This window comes from Akebia trifoliata, chromosome 4, assembly GCF_017979445.1.
Source record: "Akebia trifoliata isolate Shusen 1 chromosome 4, ASM1797944v1, whole genome shotgun sequence".
Taxonomy (NCBI): Eukaryota; Viridiplantae; Streptophyta; class Magnoliopsida; order Ranunculales; family Lardizabalaceae; genus Akebia; species Akebia trifoliata.
This window is the reverse complement of record NC_141378.1, coordinates 36,184,806-36,208,064: the sequence shown is the minus strand read 5'-3', so window position 1 is coordinate 36,208,064 and position 23,259 is coordinate 36,184,806.

The following is a 23,259-nucleotide window of genomic DNA, read 5'->3' as shown; positions in this document are numbered from 1 at the left end:
ATTTTATAATTAGAGTGATTGGTTGTGTCGAATGCAGAATTTTGTGCTTGCTTGATTATTTTGAAAAAAAAAAACAAAAAAACAAAAAAACAAAAAAAATGCAATTTATGTTTTCTTTGAAAAATCTTATTTTTCTTATAAAATCTAATTTAAAATTTAAAGAAATTGACATTTGACTCCATTTTTTAACTAATTGAAAAACTACAAATCAATAGTTATTTCCACAAGGGATTAACATATGAAAGATGATTACCCATTTGAACTAACATTTGAAAGATCTTCCAATTTGAACCAACCAAAAAGTAAAATTAATAAATAAAATAAATCTCAAACCTACCATTGTCATTAGTAGAAACCAAATACAAAGACTTTTAACATGAGCAAATGAGCCTATATTTAACATAATCCATATTAGTGGGTTGATATGTAATGTTAAGCAAGCAAGGAATTATTGGTTAATGAGGATTTGAACCTTAAGTCATGGGATCAACTCTCCACAAGCCTTACCATTTAGTTAAGTGACACCTTCATTGTTAACTAACTAAGCTATTCATATAGGGTGAATTATACCATCAGGGGTTAGTTGAGATGGTAAGGGCGATTAGGTATGCTCCTAGGTCACACTTTTGAATCTTTATAGGCCCCTCAACTTAAAAAGTGACTATATTTAACTGCTAACACTTGCTAAGGTGGTTGGCATGTGTGGCCCGCCAAAGCAAAAGAAAAATATAAGGTGAATTACTATTTTGTGAGTTGAAAATGAGATGTTCATGATTTCAACAACTTTTCATTTTAATTACCAAAATGTGAACAATCATGTTAGGGAAGAATAGAGATAGAGGGGTGGAGAAAGACAGACAGAGAGAGAGAGAGAGAGAGAGAGAGAGAGAGAGACAGGTGAGCTTGGATTGTTCTTAGATCATGTGGAAAAGAGGAAGATAAAAACATAAAGTTTTGTGGAAGTTTTTGCTTCACAAAGTTTTATGATATTTTTGGATGATTTTTTGTGAAATGTCACGATTTTTTTACAATAGGACCTACACAAATATTTACATCCAAGCAGCCGCGTTCGGCAAATCATTGTAAAAGTTTCTATTTGTGACTTTTTACAGGGCAAACAAGTAAGGCCTATCTCACTTTTGATGAATTTTTAATCGTGACCTGATCTCCATAGGGACACATAACAAGAGTAACTAGAAAAAAAAGATCCATCCAAGAAATTATTATCACATTAGAGCAGATACAAGCCAAGTGTTTATGAGCGAGCGCACACACAACATGAGTATTCTGTTACTTAGTAGGATCAAGTAAATGTGCCTTTTAAACGTTGGTGTGTAACTTATTTACTTGTATAACTTATATTGTGGATGTAGTTTCTTGATCCACCTCAATGAATCAAAACTTGGTTGATGTTTTCCTTAGGATTTGTTGATGAACTCCAGGGTGTGCTAGTACCAAACTCTTTGACACTCAAGCTAGTAGCAAAGTAGAAAGTTTGGGTTATTTTTGAGAGAGAAGGCATACATTTTTCATCTTGATCATCCTTATTTATAGAGGAACCTTTCCTGATTTAGCTCCACAGAATTCCACGCAAAATAGAATATTGATCTCTGACATATCTTCATATCCTTAATTTTTCAAGATTTGATCTTATCCCAGATATAGAAACACAATTGGGAAAATTCTCAATAAACCAAGCTAAGTCCTCCTAACTAGTGCACTAAGCCCCGACCATCCGAGGATGTCTCCTGGGAAGATTCCTCATATAGGAAAGAGAAACTTGATCTTCCTTTGATCCTTAGGTAACATGTGTCATCTTTATAACATGATATTTTTACTTTACACAAGCACCCCCCACTCTTATCCGACTCCCCTTAAATAGTGCATTAAATTCAGGAGTGCTACGTGTAGAGGAATAAATCCACTAGCCATGGAAGTAACCCCGTGGATCTATAAACCATTTGGTGTGCCATCTGGTTTATTAATTCTGACCCGTATAGCTTTAATAGATTGGGAGTTCGGGAAATAATCGTAAGGGAAAAAATCCTGGAAAAGGAGGCGCACAAATCCTTGAATCCTTGGGATTTCAACGTGATATATTAGGAAAGGTTTCATTGTCAAGGAATCCCATAGAAGACACCTCTTATCTAAAAAATATAAGGATATAAGATTAAAAATGTGGGGAATGAAAATTCCTTCCCTATAAATAGAGGAGAAATGCCACATCCAAGGTATGCAATTTTATCTTACCAAAACTCTGTTAAATTTTCTATGAGATTTAACTTAGGCATTGGAGGCTCTGTGTATCAGGGAACAATGATGATCCAGGGAAGATTCGGCACACGAGTGAACTCAAATTCCAAGGTGATTACAAAAATCACTTCTACAATTGGCATCGTCCGTGGGAACAAACATAAAAAAAACATGACATACACATGGCAAACACCAGGAATACTAGTAGGAGGATTGCAGTGAGGGAAGAAGTGGTAAGAGCAGCAAAGATCTTCGATTTGGAAGTAGCAGTGGAGGAGCAAGCCCATAGAAGCCAGGGCGGGCAAGAAAATCAGCCTGCTTTCGGTGTACAATAGCTATTGGCTCAAATCAGACTAGATCTACAATGGAACATGGAGCATAAGTTAGAAGAGATGCAGACACTTAGGAGGGAAAATGAGCGTCTGAGGCAACATAGAGGAGATGAGTCAAAGAACCATAGAGGAACTGATAGAAATGGAAGTTAGCATTCCGAGAATCATGACCCAAAGGGAAGGAGTAAGGGAAATTGAGCTAGTACTGAACAGTATGTGCTGCTGAATCCCTTAACCATAGGGAAAATGGAAGATCTTTTTTAAGGCGAAGAGAAGAGGATGTTGCGAAAGGAAGATAGGTCGGTCGACTTGCTTGGTCAATCATCAAAAATTTGAAGACCTCCTAGTTTACTGCAGCAGTTTGGAACATAGAGCCGCCAAGGAAGTTCCATATGCCAAAGTTTAACTATTTAGATGGAACAAGGGATCTTGTGGAGCATGTAATACACTATAGAAACATGATGACCTTGCACCAGGGAGATGACGCACTAATCTGTAAACTATTCCCGTCCACCCTTAGGTCAGGAGCCTTTTCTTGGTTCCAGGATCTTCCGCCTAGGTCGGTCAAAAATTTTCAATAGTTTGAAAAACATTTCATGGCTCAGTACATCCATAACGAGAGGAGGAAGGTCAAAGTCAAGGTTTTGTTTTATTTATGACAAGATGAAAAGGATATTGTTCGAGAATTCACAACTCGTTTCTGATCACAACTCTTCTAGATTGAAAATCCAGACAACGGCATGGTGGATCAGGCGTATGTCAACGCGGTCATACCAGATACTAGACTGCATAAAGAGCTGATCACAAATCCTTTAGAGAGAATGGAAGACTTTTACGTGGTGGCTGAGAAGTTTATTACCTTGGGAGAGACCTTGAAAAGTAGGTCTTGGGAAATGGTAGCTATGGCAAGTACTGCACCCCCGATCAACACGAGTCAAGGAAACAAAAGAAATGACATGGGTAAAGGGTCGGACAGGAAGAAGGCAAGGGAGATGGTGAATCAAAATCTATGGAATTCAAAGAGAATCCTCATACCGTTGACGATGAGGCCTTCCAAAATATTGAAGCATATCAAAGATGATCCAAGCTTCCTGCAAGCCCCATCGAATTATAGGGGGTGGCCAGTGATGCCTTATTGCGAGTATCACAAAGTGGAAACCCATTTGGCAGACAACTACTAAAGATTGAAGCATATCATTCAAGACATGATCGATCAAGGAAAGCTCAAGAGATATGTGGTAGCGGCCACAGAAGAGTCGAGGAGACGGGATTTGTCACCCCACATCCACGAGACCTTTTAGTTCAGAAGGATAGAGGTTGAAGGGTGGTGAGCATGATAGTGGCTGAAATGGGATCTGATAGGGTGTTTGGGGTCTCATACCTCTCCAAGGTTAGGAAGTCGTAGGATAAGCAAAAAGTCTGTCAAGTCACAGAAGGAGTAGTAGTGGTTCGGGTACTAGAATCGATTTGGGGGAACAAGGTGACGGTTTTTACACTTGAATACTTGGAAAGGGTGTCCAGCCCCTATTATTGACGCTCTTGTCATTACCTTGGAAGTTGACCTGAGAAAGAAACTTATTAACGTTGGAAACGTGGTCGACATTTTGTTCTTGTCAACTGTCAAGCGTATGAGTGTGCTTGGGGGGTTAAAACGATTAGATGTCAGTGTCTACGAGTTTAATGGAAGCCCAGTGGCACTCGCAGAAGAGATTACCCTTCCCATGGCGGTTGGTCTTGATGTCATCATGACCAGGTTTGTTGTAGTCAACTCTAACTTGGCATACAATGCCATTCTGGAAAGAAGGTGGATCTACTCCATACAAATTGTTCCTTCCATGTTCTTCCAGGTCGTGCACTTCCCTACTTGATAGGGTCCCATGGAGATATGAGGAGATCAAGTAGTGGCTCGACAGTGTTTCTTTTGCACAGTAAAAAAAGAATGAGGAAGGAATATTAGGAAAAAATAGAAGAAGTAAAGGCTAGCCCTTTCGGCTCGGGAGAGTAATAGCAATTATATGATGCATTGTTGCCAGGCTAAGTGTTAGTAGTGGAACAGGTGATGGAAGTAGACTTAGGAGAGGACGGCATGCACTGAATCTTCATTGGGTCAAAGATGGGAAAAGAGGAATCAGATAAGATGATTGAATTCCAAAAAAAATAACAAAGACATTTTTGCCTGATCGCTAGAAGATATGCCCGACATCAATCCTCATGTAGAGAGCCATCAACTGCACATGGATCCTAGGTTCTGACCTGTTCAGCAGAAGCCATGGAGATTGGCACCAAGGTTAAGATAAATAGTTAATAAAGAGGTGGCAAAGTTACTGAAGGCCAAGGTCATAAGAGAAGTATAGTTTCCAACATGGATCATGAACATCGTGGCTATACCAAAGAAGGATGGTTTGGTGAGGGTCTGCATTGACTTCACTAATCTCAATAGAGCATGCCCAAAATACGGATTCCCACTTTCAAGGATTGACCAGTTGGTATATGCTATGGCAGGACATGAATGGTTCTCCTTCATGAACGAGTACTCGGGTTATAATCAGATCTCGTTGGCTCTTGGAGACCAAGAGAAAATCACCTTTATCATAAACACAAGGACTTTTCTACTACATAGTAACTGAAGAACATAGGGGCCACGTACAAAAGGTTGGTCACGAAGATGTTTGAAGACAAGTTCGGGGATACTATGGAGGTTTACATCGACGACATGCTGGTAAAAGCAAACGATTGGAAGACCATATGGCCTATCTAAAAGACACTTTCACTTGCTTGAGAGAGTATAAGATGCACCTCAACCCTAATAAGTGTACATTTGGGGTATCCTCGGGAAAGTTCCTAAGGTACATGGTGACGAGAAATGGAATAGAAGCTAACCCAGACCAGATAAGAACACTGACAGAAATGTCTTCACCAACTAATGTGAAGCAAATACAAAAGTTGGTGAGTCGGATAGCCCCCACTCAATAGGTTCGTGTCAAGGTCTTTAGATAATTGCTGACCCTTGTTGACTTTGCTGAAGAAGGGAACGAGGTTCATATGGTTGGAAGAGTGCAAGAAGGCATTCTTGAATCTTAAGGCATACCTCGGAGCACCCCTAGTCCTGAGTAAGCCAGTGGACAGGGAGACTTTGGGCATATACTTGGCAGCTACACCTACGACGATCAATTCCATATTGTTAAGAACGAAAGAGAAAAAAGGAACTACATGTCTATTTCGTAAACAAGACGTTAGGGGGCTTCAGAAGAAAGGTACAACCGAACAGAGAAGATCGAGCTCACTTTGGTGTATTTAGCCCAGAAGTTCAGATCGTATTTCCAAGCTCACAAAGTCAGGGTCATTGTAGACTATCTGCTAAAGGAAATATTGCAAAGAGCCGAAAAATCCAGGAGGATAACAAAGTGGGCAATTACATTAGGGGAGTTCAACCTCATTTTTATGTCGAGGAATGCGTAGAAAGGTCAAGTAGTTACTGACCTTCTTATGGACTTCTATGTAAAAGACCCCTACTAGGAAGAAGTTGAAGAGGCGGGCCCACCAAAAAAAGATATACCTGATCCAATGAGACTTGAGACAGGCTAGAAGCTATTCACAGATGGGTCGACTAATTTCCATGGTCAGGTGTAGGCATGGTATTGGTTACTCCCAATAACAATCGTTTAGAATAGATAGTGAAGCTTGGGTTCGGGACATCTAACAACGAAGTGGAATACGAGGCAGTACTCAACAGATTAAGGATGGCTAGTTGTTGGACAACGCGGAGGAGCACACCAGGCTAAGGATGGCAAGATGGCCAAATATGTGGAACTTATCCGAGATGAAATGGCCAAGTTCAAAAAAATGAAAATATCTAGGATATTTAGAAATGACAATAGTCATGCAGACTAGCTGGCATACGTAACCTCAATGCTCAGAGATATAGAGGTCCGAACCATTCCCATACAGTTTCAAGCTTGCACAAGTATTGAACCAGAGAAATAAGAAGAATGCATGCAGATAAACCAAGGTCCAAGCTAAAAAGATAAGATAATAAGGGGCTGTTCGTTTGGGCTTTTGGACCCGACTTTTCCAACTTTTCTTACTTAAAAGCCCAAAAAGCGAGATGCACAACATTCATTTGGAATTTTTTGGCTCTTAAAAATTCTAATTGAAGTCCAAAAATAGCTTTTTATTGAAGTTGCCTCAGGCCTGTTTCTTAATACAACTTTTGCACGGAACCAAGTAACGTAAAATAGTTCATGTAAATTATCTAAATGCCCCCTTCTTTGATTGAGTTTCCGTCCAAAACTTAACCTAAAAATTGAAATCGATTTCTCATCTCCATCTCCTACAAGCTCTTCGTCCAAATGATCGACAGTCACAGAGATTCTCATCTCCATCTCCTTCTCATCTCTATCATCTTTCCCTCATCTTAAACCCTTTTTCTCTCATCTTTCCCTCACAAGTAACCAAACAAAAAGCCTGAAATCTAAAGAGAAATATCATCTCTTCTACCATTAACGACCTCTTCTGTATGTGAGTCTCCATTAACGACAACTCTCTTTTCTTGCTATTCGCCATTAACGACACTTCACACATGTGTGCGATCTTCTGATTTGAGCCAACAAATTAAGGTATCGAGTTTGGTATGGTTGGATGTGTGGGATTTTGATCTTAGTTTGAGAGATTTCTTATTTGGGTTTAGTGATTTGGGCTTCATTTGCTTATAATATTTCACTAATTTTGAAATTTTGAGTTTTTTCTGTTTTATAAATTGAATTTAGGTATATATGGATGGATGTGTGTAATTCTTATCTTATTTGAGAGAATTCTTATTGGGGTTTGTTTAGTTTTGCATAAATGATTTTGGTTTCATTTCTTACCACATTTCAGTAATTTTGACATTTTGAGTATTTATGTTTGATAAATGGAATTGAGTTGGATATGGATGAATGTGTGGGGTTTGATCCTATTTTGAGAGAACATTTATTTGGGTTTGTTCGATTGTATAGTAAATGATTTTGATTTCATTTTCTCATCATATTTCAGTAATTTTGACTTTTTAGTATTTTTGTATGAAAACCTCAGTTGATGGGTTGACATGGGCATGAAAGTATCTAATGGATTCTTGTTTTATTTGTGTGAAAACTTCAGTTAGGTTTGTTTGCTTGTATAGATTTCTTGTTTGATTTATAAATTTTGAATTTTGTTTAGGGAAGGGTACATTGATATTGTTCTGTTGGGTCTAGTTATAATAAGTGTTTTGTATTATTTTGGGAAAACCCTTAAGTCTTAGTTTTGTATAAAATTTATTTTTTCTTCTTCTTCTAGTTTTATGTTGTTATTGCCATATTTTCTTATTTTATCGATACCAAGTCTTTCTTATGCATAAGCTTGTTTGATGAGATGAGGAGGGGTGATGGGGTTTTCTAGCTCTAGACTTATGTGAAAACTTCAGTTAGGCTCGTTTGCTTGGATAGATTTCTTGCTTGATTTATAAATTATGAATTTTGTTTAGGGAAGGGTATATTGATATTGTTCTGTTGGGTCTTGTTATAATTAGTGTTTTGTGTTATTTTGGGAAAACCCTTGAGTTTTAGTGTTGTATAAAATTTATTTTTTCTTCTTCTTCTAGTTTTATCTTGTTATTGCCATATTTCCTTATTTTATTGATACCAAGTCTTTCTTATGCATAAGCTTGTTTGATGAGATGAGAAGGGTTGATGGGGTTTTCTAGCTCTAGACTTGCTCGATGCAACTGTATTAAGGTTTTCTCCCACAACCATGTACCATCTTGTGGCATGTGGGGATTAAATAAGAAGCTTTTTGAGCTAGTTCATATCCTCCCTTATCTCTTTGTATTCCCTAGTGCTTCGGGGCCTTTCATGTCTGCATACTTTTCACTTAAATATCTAGTGCGCTAGCCCTAAGTCATGTACTCACATGCCTTTAAAAATTATGAGAGTTTCAGGCAAGGAAGTCATTTGTAACAAAAAATGAGGGGGTATTTATTTGAACATGATTTGCTTCTTTGTCAACTATTCTCATTACCTAACAATATAACAATTTAGTTCAACATGTATTTTGAAGATGAATTAAAAAAATCATGAGTAATCAACGTGTGCTTTGCCCCCTCCCCCCCCCCCCCCCCCCCCCCCAAAAAAAAAAAAAAAAAACATTCTAGATTTCTTATCATTCCATTAATTCGATCTATATTGTACTATTGTTGTAGCCTTTTTAGATGTTTTACTGTCCTTGTTTTTTAAAGGCATTAAAGTGCTATGTAAACATATTGAGCTATGGAAAGTCTTCCCTTGTGACGTTGAATTAGATAAAACCCATTTTGACGGTGAAACACATTAAAAATTTCCAACCCTCATAATTGCAAACATGGTATCATCTGTAGTTGTTACCACTATATTCTGTAGTAGTTGATTTTACATAGTGAATAAATGTTATTCTGCATGATCAAGTTCACCATATCAATTTGTTTTTTTCATTAATACCCCCTTGAAGTAAATAATTAGAGAGATTCTAGTTACGTTATCCAAGTATTTTCGAAATTAGAGAGATTGTGTATTATGCAAGTATTTTCTTTATGAGGAAAATTCCATATATCCAATTTAAGAGGAGATGCTGTCAAAATTTCGATAAAATTATAAAATTTATACATTTATTTAAATTAAAAATTATTATTTTTATAATTTTTAATATTAATTTATTATATATATAGTATAATTATATATTTATTGTATTTTGGTCATTTTTGTGCATTCTGGATGCATTATCAACATTATGGGTATTCTGGTCACTTTATCAGATTCTAGCAATAAAAAGTTATCAAACGAACAAGATTTTCTGGCTTTTGTGCTTCTGTAATGAACAAGCTTCTATTAGATGTGGCTTTTTAGGCTTTGGGATTTTGCTTCTTCTAGAAGCCAACTTCTGGAGCTGAAGTTAGCTTTTGTAAAAAAAATAGACCTTGAGTTATCTTTGGTCGGGAGTGTAACTAAAAGACAAAAAAACAACTTCAAAATTGAAATGGAAGGCAAGACAATATGTCGTCATAGAGGGGAGCTCTTTCGGATATCCTATGGGGTTCCACATTTGAAGTGTATAAGTTTAGAGGAAGCGCAGTTGATCCACGGAGAAATACACAAAGGGGTCTATGGAAATCACTTGGGAAGAAGATTGTTGGCTCACAAGGCTCTCTTACAGGGATACTATTGGCCCTATATGTAGGAGGATGCTAAGAAGTACATTCAAAGATGTGATAAGTGCCAAAGACATGCCTACATGATACAACAACCCTTGGAAGAACTCCATCCGATCCTCAGTCCCTGACCCTTCGCCATTTAGGGTTGGATATCAAGGGATTGGTTTCCCGAGCAACTAGAAAAAGGGAATTCTTGCTCATTGGAATAAATTATATCACCAAGTGTACAGAAGCCATCCCATTAGCTCAGATTCGGGAAGAGGAAGTGGTAAAGTTCCTTTGAGAGCACATCATTACCAGGTTTGGAATACCATATGTCATTATAACTGATAATAGGAAGTAGTTCAAGAGTAAGTAGGCTCTCGCTTACTATCAAGAGTATGAAATTCGAAGATTAAATTCAACTCTGAGATACCCACAGGGGAATGAGAAAGTAGAGGCATCCAACAAAGTAATACTCGAGAACTTGAAGAAGAGATTGGAAGAAAAAAAAGGTTAGTAGGCAGACGAACTACACAATGTGCTTTGGGCATATCGACCTACTGCGCGTAAAAGCATAGGAATGTCTCCTTTCACTCTAGCTTACGTGATGGAAGTTGTGATCCCAACAGAGGTTTAGGTACCTACAGGTTTAACTTGGGTAGTTGGAGACATAGTAAATGAGGTACTGTTGGCTTGGAACTTGGGTTAGATCAATGAAATAAGGGAGAGAGTACTAAAAAGCCTCGAAAGATATCATCAAGAGCTGAAAAGGCCTATGATCGGAAGATGCGCTGGAGAATGTTTAGGCCGAGAAACCTTGTGTTGATTAAAGTATTCCAGAACACATAGGTACTGAATAGTAGAAATCTCGGGGAGAATTGGGAAGGACTATACACAGTAGACAAGCTCGGACAAGCAGGGGCATATTACTTAAAGACAATGGCTGGGGATTAAATCAAGTCACCGTGGAATGTATTTAACTTTAAGAAATATTTTCAGTAGGGGTAGGGTTAGCCTGGTAAGTAGGATTTATTTCAGAGGTTGTTTGTTCAAAATGACTTTATTTAAATTCCATGTCAAAATTCTATCAAGATTTTGTATGAATTCAGAGGGATATCCCGTGTCGTTTCCTATATAAATTCTTTATAAAAGTTTTCTATTTATTTTTGCAAGTATTAATAAGGCAATAAGGTCGGTTCCCCTTGGACTCGAGCATTACTCTATGAGGTGAGTGGTGTGAAAACCCAATAAGATCGGTTCCTCTTGGACCCGAGCATCACTTTATGAGGTGAGTGATGTAAAAACACAATAAAGTCGAATCCTCTTAGATTCGAGCATCACTTTATGAGGTGAGTGTTGCGAAAACACAATAAGGTCAATTCCTCTTCGACGCGAGCATTACTTTATGAGGTGAATAGTGAAAAAATCCAATAAAGTCAGTTCCTCTTGGACCCGAGCATCACTCTATGAGGTGAGTGGTCGGTTCCTCTCGGACCCAAGCATCACTTTATAAGGTGAGTGGTACGAAAATCCAATAAGGTCAGTTCCTCCTAGACTCGAGCATCACTCTATGAGTTGATTTAGATAACCCATTTTTACATTTGCTTGATTTGACAATTCATCATCCGAATGTTGTGGATTCTAATGATGAACATAAAATATGTGAAAAATTTGAAAGCTTGTGAGAAGCCTTCTTCCAATTCCTTTTGTAACCCTTCCAGTCCTCTTAATTTCATTTATCTCTTTTAGTGCAATCAACATAGAATTACGTATGCTTAGGATCGTTACACTCTATACTCTATTTAGCAAGTATGCACACTTAGGTCCGCTGCATACTTCAATAACCTAAAGATATCACAATGCTAGGAAAATGTGATCTCGAGACTTAGAAATAATCATGTTGAGACTGAAAGAAACCTCACGCCAAAATTTATAAAATTTGTAAAAGTTAAGAAAATAACCAAAATACCTATACTTTCGATATACCTCTAGAGACTACATCATGCTAGGAAAATACAATTTATCGATGTAGAGATCATCACTCTAGGATCAAATAAAATTTATCAATCGAATTGAATTTTTTTAAAATGACTAAAACACCAATGGTAAATCCATTAGACAAAATTTTTTTTAATTAATTAAACCTTTAAAAGTTTCTAAGAAATTTAACCATTTTAAAAACTCAAACAAATTTAAATTCAAGCATTGAAATATTTAAAAGCTTTAAGAAATGAAAATATTAAAAAAAATTAAACTCATTTAACTTAAAACATTAAAAATTAAGCACATTTTAAATTACCCAAATTAAAATATTTAAAATAGCTCCATAAAATTTTAAAAGAAATACAAACTTTTAATAAATAATCAATAGAATTGCTATTAACACACCTAGTTTTTACTTGTAGCGCATCTAGTTATATTTGAATGTTTAAAAAAATGATTGGTGTGTCATAAGTAAAAGTTGTTATGTTAATAAGACATCTCTAAATCAATGTATTTAATTAGCATATGATCCACAAATAAAAAAATTTATAGGAAACTAAAAAATGGGATTCATAGGAAATTTGTTTTGGTTGAACTCGGCATGGTGGGTCTACTGTAGACACCCCATTTTTGCACTCACCTGATTAATCAACTCATCAATCCGATAATGCCGATTCCCAATGATGGATGATTATTCCAATAATATATCTATTACTAGATATGTTTCAGAAATTCAGATAAGGTATGTCAAGCAAATAAAACTCTAGAAATCACGTTACGCTAGAAAAATACGACCCAAAACGTAGAAATCATCATTTTTCAGACAAAAAGAAATTTTACGATAAAAATCATTCAAAATTAATCAAATTACCAAAATATCCCTAACATCAAAACATCCCTATAGCCTATATTACGCTTAGGAAAACACATTTGAATACATAAAATAACAAAATGAAATCAAATAAATCATTCTACCAATTTTCACCAAATTTGACAAAATTATAGAACTGCCCCTCATAAGGGTTCACAATCATTTCATGCAAAAAAATTCATAAGTGACACAAACTGATAATCCCATCGAATTCTTTACAAAAAATTGATTCCAAAACATCCCGGAACATCGAAAAACACTTGAAACACAAAAGTTCTCTTCGGGACAAAATGATAATTTTCCAATTTTAAAAGTTTTAAATTTAAAAATTAATAAATAAAACATTAATTAACGTAAAGTGAAACTTTAACAAAATTAATTTAAAAATCTAAATCAAGAAAATTAATCAATCAAGCCTTCAGGCAAAATTGTTGATGGTTGCTTACTTATTTAAGTGGAGCCCCTTGATATTTATTAAAAGACCCTTCCATCTGAGGGTCCAAATAATTAAAGATATAATTAGGGGGTTCTCCACAAAATTTAAAAACATATTCTTTTATGTATGTAAGATTAAAAAACCCAATTTCAAAAAATCAAGTCAATCACATAAGACTTAAGTCAAAATCCTAATCTAAAGAAACCTAAGCAATCAAATAAGACTTAAGTCAAAATTCTAATTCACCTTGTCTAAAAGGAGACATAGTCAAACCCTAATTCTTCCAAAAAAAATTCTATAATATAGAACCTGCACAACCTAATTTCGCAGGTCAAAATAAACCCTAGAAAAAGTAGGTCAAAAAGTCTTCCTAGCCTTCTCCAAACCCTGATTTTGAAGTCCTAACTCCCTACCCAATATCCAAATCCAACTTTTATTTAAAAAATACCCAAAAACTCTTAAAAATCACCTAGAAATCTATCAAAAAATTTGAAAATACTCAGATCTAAGAAGAAGACACATCAATTTGGAGATCTGAAGCAGATTCAATAACGAAGGAAAAACAAGGAATCTCATACGAAGAGTCTCTCCGTCAGCTATGAGGGAACAAATTATTGCGATCATCTAGGTATCACCTAGAAATCTATCAAAAAATTTGAAAATACTCAGATCTAAGAAGAAGACACCTCAATTTGGAGATCTGAAGCAGATTCAGTAACGAAAGAAAAACAAGGAATCTCATACGAAAAGTCTCTCCGTCAGCTCTGAGGGAACAAATTATTGCAATCATCTAGGTATACTTTTTTACTTTATTTATTTATATTATTTATTTGTTCTAGGTCTTTTTTGTAATGTAATCATTTTTTGGTGCCTAACACCTTCCAATCCCGTAACGTGATCCTTGGACCATAGTTTCTTTTTATTCGTAGATTAGTTGTTTTATCTGTTAGAGTCAATATTTGGTTCCTAGACCATAATAACTAGGTGACGACTCTCAAATCTTAAAAATCAAAAGTGGATCCACACACCCCGCGGATCGAGGGCACTTTCAGTGGTCACTCCGCTAAGGACTATTGATGATCAGACTTGAAAAGCCCCAAGTATGGGAAACATTGCTCAAACGACCTAGTTTTTTTATTTTATTTTTAGTTATTTGTTTCTTTGTTTAGTTTTATCAATCTTTTTTGCTCAATTATTGATTACTTGTTTGAATGGTGAATATTTTGTTTTGGCATATTTTTTTTATGATTTAATCTAAGGTCACTCGGAATGATCCTAAATAATGTAAGATTTCAAGAGGATAATGATATGAAATAATGATTGTTGACCCATTTTTTTATCTAGTCTATTTTATATTTTTGGATTGTATTATCTTCTCTTGGCATTATTTGGATTGATTTTGGATATGTTATTTTGGAGTATCACTTTCTATGATTCAATCTAGGATCATTTTGGGATGACTCTAAACAATGAAATATTCAAATTGACATATGAATTGAGGATGGAATGATGGTGGTTGGGGTGAGAATCATGAAATTTTATTTTTGTTTTAGAAAATTTTTAGCACGTTACTATGCATGGGTGATAAGTTGAGCAAATAAATTATTTATGAGTGATGTGCTAAGAAATAAAAAATTTGCTTTTTTTAATGTTGTTCGTGATAAGGAGAGACTTCCAATAAAAAAAATTTCAAATAAATATATATATATATATATATATATATATATTTTTTTTTTTTTTCTGCGTGGTGTGCCGTTAGTAGAAAATGATTTTTTATTTTTCATATTTTTTTCAAATAAATTATTTGTGAGTGATGCGCTAAGAAACAAAAAAAAATTTACGTTGTTTAATGTTGTTCGTGATGATGATAGGATTCCAATAAAAAATTGTAAAATAAATATATATATATATATATATATATATATATATATTTATGGGTGGTGTGCCGTTAGCAGAAAACGATTTTTATTTTTCATCTTCTTCTCAAATAAATTATTTGTGAGTGATGTGCTAAGAAACAAAAAAAATTAATATTTTTAATATTGTTCATGATGAGGAGATGATTCCAATAAAAAATATAAATAAAAAATAAAAAAAATTATTTTTATGCGTGGTATGCCGTTAGTAGAAAACAATTTTTTATTTTTCATCTTCTTCTCAAATAAATTATTTGTAAGTGATGCGCTAAGAAACAAAAAAATTATTTTTTTAATGTTGTTCATGATGAGGAGAGGATTCCAATAAAAAATCGAAAAAATCTCAATTTATGTTGGATCGTCTAAAGTTACCCTTAATTGGACCATAGAAAAACCTTTTGATTTTTGTGCCTGTTTCAATATTAGTTCTGATCAATTATTCTGTGTTATATTCATTGATTGATATGCCATGATCTTAATTGATATATGTATGAGATGTGCAGGTCTTGATATTAACATTGTGGATTTTAAATGTTTGGTTAATATCATGTGATACTCTATGTTGTAATGATATGATTAGGTCCATGGGCCCATTTATTTGAAAAATGCCCTGGGCACATCCCACCTTATTTTGCACACACCACTAGCACGTTTATTTTATTACATTGCACGTTTGCATGTCCCTTTTAGCCAACGTGACACTAGTATGTGGCCCAGTCTCCTCGGAGATGCGATGTCATTCATGAAAACTACAATTCCAGTCATGTACCTTAGGGTATATAAAATTGGGGCATCAGTACCGTTTGATCAGGTAACACTGAAAGGTATATTGATGCACCCATGCTGGGGCGACCTGAGCCTTTTGTCCTATTGTAAGCCGTACAGTCACATGTCCCGATCGCCAACCTTGGACTCGTACTTATATGGTATATCAAAGTTAATCTAAGTTCACCAACTACACTTCTTGGTTAAAATCAGTATCTAGCAAGATCATGTCCCATTGTACCCTACTGTACGAGGGGGATAGACAACGTCTATTCTAGATGAGAGGTATTTAAGTAGGCCCTTGCTCAGCATTGTACGCCACCTCTCAACTAGGAAGTAAACTGGCTACTTTTGACTTTAGAGATTTGAGTTGGAGTCTTAGATTATCACCTATACGGTATATCAAACCAAGTCACCACGTACTATCTGATTGAGTACGCTTGAGAAGTATATAGGTGCACTTGCGCAAGGGTGGCCAGATAAATTGCATTGCACGTAGTAACCTAGAGTTTAAAAGTCTTCTTATAGGTCACGACCCAAACTAACTATGGGTGTTCACAGGTTGCTCTAATCAATCTAACTAACAGGTAAGTGGGCGGACCGAACCAGACCATTCAAACTAGACCCGCAATATCGATTCGACCCTATGTGTGAAATGTAAATCAATTGGCCCAATCAACAAATGGATCAAACTGATCAATACCAAATCAGTTGGACCAATTGGTTTTACTTTAAAAAACTCAGACTATTTTATACTAAAAAGATTCGATCTTAGGGTCAAATTAATTTGTCCAAAGGTTCTATCTCAATAAGGGGTAGACCCATGACTAATCTTTCTCACCTTCTTGGTCACTATAGACTTATAGTACAATTGGATTCAATGTTTCCCATCGGACTTAGGTTAATTTCAAAATTTTAATCATGTGATTAAGAATCAAAACTTCAGAATTAATGGTTAATATTGGTGTACTTCCACTCAGGTGATAATTGGTCCGAAACGTTCTAAACTTCCATCTGTACCACTTTGGATCCGCGAAAAAAGTCATCTTTCCAGAGTATCATTGCTAAATAGTCAGTCTTTGCCACAAGAAAAAATAAGTACCATGGATGAAGTAGCTCCATCAAATTTAATAATCTTTTTAAGCACAAATTATCACTTCTGTCTAAACACAAATTGAAGTTTTGAAGACTAAAAAGAAAAAAAATATAGCTATAGAACCTCAAGATGTGTTTGACCTCGTCAAAAACTAAGAAGATGATCAATTACACGTCGACCCTGTCTTAGCTCATCGAATAACTCAAGTTGAAACTGCTTTGAAGAATATCAAAAACCCTGATGACCTTACTCTTGGATTATGGGCAATGACGTTATTTCCCATGGTCCGTCTGCCAGAGAAGTTTATAATGCCAGACATGGAAACGTTTGATGGGATTGGATGCCCTAGGACTCACTTAAAAATATATGTCGGCATCATGTAATCTCAGGATTTGAGTGAAGAAAATATGACACAACTTTTTCAAGGAACCCTTACAGGTCTTGCCCTACGCTTGCTAATGTCATTGGATTCATCTCGGATAAGAACATGGCATGAATTGATAAATGAGTTTATTGGTCGATATTCGTTCAACATGGATATTGAACTCACAATAAGAGATTTATAAACTACTAAACAGAAGTCCAGGAAAATTTTCACTGAGTTTATTGCTCGATGGAGAGCTAAAGTTGCTCAATTGTGGGATCGACCTCAAGATAAGGAACAAGTCAAGATCATCCTCAGGAATCTCACTCCAAATTATGTCAAGTACTTGATGCCTCAATACCTTCCCACTTTTCAATCTCTCATTGAGGTTGGAAATCAAGTTGAGGATGCCAACTCTTCGGGACATTTTGGTAACTCGTCTGAGTCAAAACCTAAATATTTCAAATCCAACGTCAATTCCTTACAAATAGCCAACACCTCTTTCGCACTAGCTCCTCAAGCCACTCAACCCTTATAAATCAAGCCTAGGAGACAATTTGCCAATCTTGGAATGTCCCTTAGTGTTGCCTATCAAAAGTTGATGAAAAGGGATTGTTGACACCATTACAACCTAAGCCTTTGCCTAGTCCTCTTCCTCCAAATATGGACAATGAGCAATTCTGTGAATTCCATCAGATGCCTAGTCATGTTTTTGATAAATGTTTTAGTCTCGACCATACTATTCAAGATATTATTGAGCAAGGAAAAGTCATCATACCCACTCTTGTTGTGCCCAATGTTCCCTTTACCTACATTTCAAAATCAACCTCCTCCTATTCTGAACTTAATATCCATAAGCAAACCCGAATCAATTAACCTGGTTTCCTTCATTCACTCGATTGTTCTTAATAGTACATCCTCACCATGCAAAAATGAACTCATATATCCTGAGGCAGTGGTAGAATTGAAAAGTAGAGAAAGTATTGAAGAAACATGATTTTTAGTATCAGACAGGCTTGAATCAAAACATGAAAGGGTAGCAAAAGTGGACGAGTTCGAATCATCCATTATGAAGATATTTAAAGTGGCATAAACCCTAGTATTGTGTCCTCTCATTTAGAATCAGGTCCCCATTTTGATTTTTCTTTTAAGCGTCAGTCTTTAAATTCAATCAGTCAATTCCTTTATTTTTTAACTTTTAGTCAGGTTTGTCAATTTATGTCTTTTTATTCAAATAAAATAAAGAAGCTTTCGATTATCATGTGTGCAATAATGGTGTCAACATAAAAATTTGACATAAGGAATGCATCAAAACTCACTAATCAAATTTGATAAATATTAGAATTAAAGGGTATACTCAAAAAGTGCAAATGGGTACTACATTATCCTCAGGGGAACATGAGAGAATAATAAACTTACTTGAGAAATTTAACAACGTTCCTACATGGTCTCATGAGGATATATTGATAGATTGCACCAAAATAGATCAAGGCATAAAGTCAATGGGGAACTTCAAAATGAAAGATTATTGGTTAAGAATGATGTAGTTGAAACCATCGATAAAGGTGTTAAGACCCACAAGAAGGGATCCATCATGTTTTTCACTAGAGGGAGAAGAGTTCTCATTCACAAAAGAATATGATATCTTCTACGAAGTTTGGAAAGGTTTGAACGAGTCAATGTTAAATACAAATAACTCAATCACATTCAATTTCATAAAAGAAGACTGAAGATTACTCCTTCTCAAAAGAAGACTGAAGATTACTCCTTCTCAGAAGAATATTGAAGATTACTCATTCTCAATTTCGTTGAAGAAGACTTTACTCAACAAAGCAATCAAGACATCGAGTTTTCTAAACTTTGACCAAATCAAGTAGTGTTTTACCAAAGGAGACTTTCTTTGGTCGAACCATTTTCCTATCTTACAAAAAAAAAACCTTATTTAACCCCTCGAAGCCTCTAAAAACATCAATAATCTTTTCTTTTTAAACCACACCGACCAACCTTGGGAGTGAATCTTAGTATGAACTACGTTTGACCTGATCCCAAAAATTAAAAAAGAAATATTTGGGGTACGTAGGCAACTTGAAAAGTTACTTTAGGTCTGGTAACAAAAAAATGTATTCTTTTAAGGAAAATGTCATCTAAAAGGAAAATCCCCTATTGAAAGGTTTAACAAAAAATAATGCCAAACTAGGGGCATTAGAAAAAAGATTCAAAAGAATTAATATAAAAAAATGTCAAACTAAAGGCATTTAGAAGAAAGGAGAATCAAAATAATTGATAGAAAATAGAGAATATTAAAGTAGGGGCATTTTGGGAAGTTGAGCCTTATACCTTTTCTTTCTAAACCATGTCCTAAGCCCACCTATTAAGTCCTCCTGAATGCTAATTGACTCAGTTTAGGTCCAAGGAACCAAGAAGTTGTTGAGTTGAATATTCAAGATCATCAAGAAGAAAAAAATCTATTAAGTTGAAAATCTGAAAGGGCGACTTAGGCAAAAGTTAGGGAATAACCATAAAAAAAAGAATGCCTGCTAGGTTGAAAACTTGAAAAATGCGACTTAAGCAAAAATCAAGGTATCATCAAAAGAAAAAAAATAAAGTCCGCTAGATTGAAAAGTTGAAGAGGCGATCTAAGCAAAAATTAGGGTATCATCAAATGGGAGGAAAGATCCCATCAAGAAGAAAAATTTAAAAGGAAACTTATGCAGAAACTAATAAATGCAAAAAATTATTCAAGTCACAACATTCATTTTTCAATTGAAAGCTCACATCTAATAAAGATAGGGTTGAAGTCGAAGAAACTTAGAAGCCATCTTGAACATTGTAAGATCCTTAGGAATATGTTTACTTGTCCAAGTGTTCGTCAAAGGAAAGTGTAGAACCATTGACCACTTTGAAGAGAAACTTCTTCTATTCCAGTAATTATCAAAATTCTAAGCCCAATGCAAGTATTTTTCAAAAGAAATTGATCAAATTCCTTATTACACATATGATAATCTTAAGAGTCTTGAATTTAAAGGAATGTCAATTCTTCTGTTTATCATATATTAGAGTCCATAATTACTCGTTCATATTTTTCAAGTGCAATCCATTTCATCAGTTTCATAGTCAAATTTCAGTTAGAAGCCAATCTTGAAACAATGGCATTTTTTTAAAATAATTGTGATTCCGAAGTTTTCATTCTTGATCACATGAAAAAAAAAATCTTATAAAAGCTTAAAAGTCCGGCGAAGCTCAATAATAATTATGAATCCAGATGCATGCTATGCCAATAAAGGCCCAATCTTTCAAACTTTGAACTCAATAATACCGAGTCTTTAACTAATTCAAGCCCGAAAATCGTGGTTCCAATAAATTCGAGTCCAACTTTTTGAATCATAGAATGAATTAACAGAATTGTTTAAGTTCCTGTAAACCTTAGCTAGAGTCTGATAATCGTGATTTAAATTTTTTCAGATTCTAAAGAAGAATTTTGATAGAATTTAATGAAGTTTCTACATCACCTATCTCGTTATTTAAACTTATCATAATTCAATATTATGTGATTGTCTTCATTGCGTATGTGCATTTCAATTTGAATCATCATCATCATCAGCGAGAGAAGATCTCTAGGACTTGACATTTTTTGTTATCAATGAGAGTTTATTCTCAATGATCCGATAGAATATTCAGTAGACATCATCATTGCACATATGTGCACTTTTGATTAGTTAGGGAGAATTTTCCAAAATTCAAGGATCTGACATCGTCAGTGAGAGTTCAGGCTCGAGGACCTGACAAACTTTTAGTTCGAGGAGAGTTTTACCCTCCAAGATCCGAACGCCCCGATGAATTGCTAAATTAGGCTACAAAATGAACTGTTATTACATTTGACATTCAGATATCGCACTACCTACCAAAATATATTTGCTATCTAGTTTACTTCAACCCTCTGCCAAAGAGGGGCATCTGTAGACATCCCATTTTTACACTCGCTTGATTAATCAACTCATCAACCCGATTGTGACGATTTCCAATGATGGATGATTATTTCAACACTATATCTGTTACTAGATATGTTTCAGAAATTCAGATGAGGTATGTCAAGTAAACAAAACTCTAGAAATTACGCTACACTAAGAAAATATAACCCAAAACATAGAAATCATCATTTTTCAAACAAAAAGAAGATTTACAATAAAAATCACTAAAAATAACCTAATTATCAAAATACCCCTAATATCAAAACACCCCTAGAGCCTACATTACGCTTAGAAAAATCCATTTGAACATATAAAACAACAAAATGAAATCAAATAAACCATTCTCCAAATTTTCACCAAATTCAACAAAATTACAGAAATACCCCTCATATAGGTTTACAATCATTTTACGTTAAAAATTTTATAAGTGACACAAACCGATAATCCCATCGAATTTCTTACGAAAAATTGATTTCAAAACATCTTGGAACATCGAAAAATGACTTGAAGCGCAAAAGTTCTCTTCGGGGGCAAAACGATAATTTTCCAATTTTAAAAATTTTAAATTTTGAAATTAATAAATAAAACATTAATTAACGTAAATTGAAACATTAACAAAATTAATTTAAAAATCTGAAACAAGAAAATTAATCAATCAAGCCTTTAGGAAAAATTGTTGATGGTTGTTCACTTATTTAAGTGGAGCCCTCTTGATATTTATTAAAAGACCTTTCCATCTGGGGGTCCAAATAATTAAAGATATAATTAGGGGATTCTCCACAAAACGTAAAAATATATTCTTTCATGTACATAAGATTAAAAAATCTAATTTCAAAAAACCAAGTCAATCACATAAGACTTAAGCAAAACCCTAATCTAAATAAATCTAGTCAATCAAATAATACTTAAGTAAAAATCCTAATTCACCTTATTTAAAAGGAGCCTAGTGAAACCCTAATTCTTTCAAAAAAAACTCTATAAATATAAAGCCTCCGCAACCTAATTTATCAAGTAAAAAAAAATTCTAGAAAAAATTGGTCAAAAAATCTCCTTAGCCTTCTCCAAATCTTACTTTTGAAGTCCCAACTGCCTACCTAATATCCAAGCCCCAACATTTGCTCAAAAAACACTCAAAAATCCTTTAAAAATACATAGAAATCTATCAAAAAATTAAGAAATACTCAGATCTAAGAAGAAGACGGTTCAACTTGGAGATCTGAAGCAGATTCAGTAACGGAGGAAAAATAAGGAATCTCATACGCAGAGTCTCTCCTCCAGCTCTAAGGGAACAAATCGTTGTGATCATCTAGGTATACTTTTTAATTTATTTATTTATTTTATTTATTTGTTCTAGGTCTTTTTTTTTACAATGTAATCCTTTTTTGAGAAATAGTAGAGACCGACGTTTGCCAGATGGGGTTGGTGCCTAACACCTTCCAACCAAGTAACGTGATCCTCGGACCATAGTTTTTTTTTCCGTAGATTAGTTATTTTATCGGTTAGAGTTAATATTTGGCTCCTAGACCATAATAACTAGGTGGCTAGTCCCAAGCCTCAAAAATCAAAAGCGAATCGAGGGCACTTTCACCCGCCAACCTCCTTTAAAAACTAAAGAAAGTCAACCTTGGCAACTAAAAACTAAACGGAAAAAAATAAAAATAATTGAGGAGAAAACAAAATTCTAATTCCGCCCACATATTGAAGGCTAGCATACGTTTTTAATTATATTATATATTACATTGGTTGGACCCGCAAACTAATTTAAAAAGAGAATGAAATAAATAATAAAATATAAACTAAAAAGAAACAAAATATTGTGCCTGTTGGAATCTTTCCTTAACACCCAATGGCATCCTCACCCACACATGCACATGGTGTTGTCGTTGGAATTCTTTTCCTATTTTAGAAGATCACAATAACGAGTATTCTCTCTAAAACTATCTTTCTAAAAATGAAAAATAATGAAGAAAAAACATCGTGTCTATAAAATCTACCATATCATTGTAGAAGGGAGGATGAGAAGAAGTTGAATTAGTCTGAATACATTACTCCCATCTCTTTGTCTCGCACAACTCGGTCTCTTTCCCTTTCTCCC